The sequence below is a fragment of the Ochotona curzoniae genome, unplaced genomic scaffold (assembly GCF_017591425.1).
Source record: "Ochotona curzoniae isolate NIBS_2020 unplaced genomic scaffold, NIBS_Ocur_1.0 scaffold_4505, whole genome shotgun sequence".
Lineage (NCBI taxonomy): Eukaryota > Metazoa > Chordata > Mammalia > Lagomorpha > Ochotonidae > Ochotona > Ochotona curzoniae.
In genome coordinates this window covers 20,874,464-20,875,663 of record NW_024467118.1, presented here as the reverse complement: position 1 = coordinate 20,875,663, position 1,200 = coordinate 20,874,464, and the positions used below count along the sequence as shown (strand labels likewise).

At 37.8% G+C, this 1,200-nt stretch overlaps 1 non-coding gene across 1 annotated transcript; it reads right to left on the bottom strand.

Moving 5' to 3' along the window:
• Window positions 1-609: 609 nt before the first annotated feature.
• Window positions 610-720, bottom strand: LOC121146912. Its single transcript, XR_005882286.1, has one exon. It is a non-coding gene; the product is annotated as a U6 spliceosomal RNA (small nuclear RNA).
• Between the last annotated feature and the right edge of the window lie 480 nt (window positions 721-1,200).

Sequence of the window (1,200 nt, the reverse complement as noted above, 5' to 3'; positions counted from 1 at the left end):
TTAATGTATGATCTTAAAAACATATATCGCATGTCGTGATACATTTAAATAACACAAAGTTAATCTCGTAACTGTTACTAAGGGACTATACCACTGTAACCATTTGGGGGATAATAGCCAGGCATGGGGCTGGAAAACAGGAAGAAAGTAAAAGGAGGGAAGGGAATGCCCCTGTACCCATAAAACTCTATCATGATAAATAACAACTGCATTTTAAGGATTAAAATCTACAACAATAAAAAAATGAAAACTGGAAGCTCAAAAACAGATTTTACAAATTGGTTTTAGTGCATCTGAGAAAAAGGGAGAACTGCCATCCATCTGCTCATTCTTCCAAATACACTGAATAAAAATGGATGGACAAGGCTAAAACGAGGAGGCAGGAATCAGGTGAGACAGGGTGCACAGTAGCAGAAATCTGAACTCAGAAGTGAAGGTACTAAAATGCCATCACTTTCATATTGCCTCAGATACATATATATATATATATATATATGATTTTCACATCATAGTTTTACTGGCGGTCTGTAGATATTATGAGCATTTTAAAACAAATATTTAAGGTTCCAGATTAGCAAATATATCATTATATGCATTTACAACCAAATGAAAAAAATCCAAACCAAAAAATGTTTACAATTTGCATGTCATCCTTGCACAGAGGCCATGCTAGTTTCTGTACTATTCTAATTTTAGTATATATGCTGCTGAAGTTAGCACCAAACTATAAAATCTTGCAATACAATGAATTAATCACAACTTGACACAGGAGCTGACACTGTGGCACAGCGGTTTGCGTTGTCACTTTAGACATCCACACTCTGCACTGGAAGTCAGCTCAAGTCCCAGTAGCTTTGTTTCCTGTCAAGATTTTAGCTCATGCCTTAGAGCAGGCAGTAGATGATGCAGATGATGGCTCAAGTGGATGGGCACCTGCCAGTTCAGGTGAGAGATCCATATGGAGTTTCTGGCTCTTGGCTGTTTGGGCCATGTTTTGAGTGAACCAGTGCCAGATTTTCCCTCTCCCTCTCTCATTTCCTGGTTTGCTCTGATTTTCTGGCAGTTTTCAGAGTTACTACATATTATAACCACACCTAGGACATGTAAAACAACGTGTTTTAGTATCCCAAGTATATCTTTATGTTTCCTCTAATTGCTGCTCTTGCCCCCAAAACATGATCATGATTTTGGTTTTCTAAC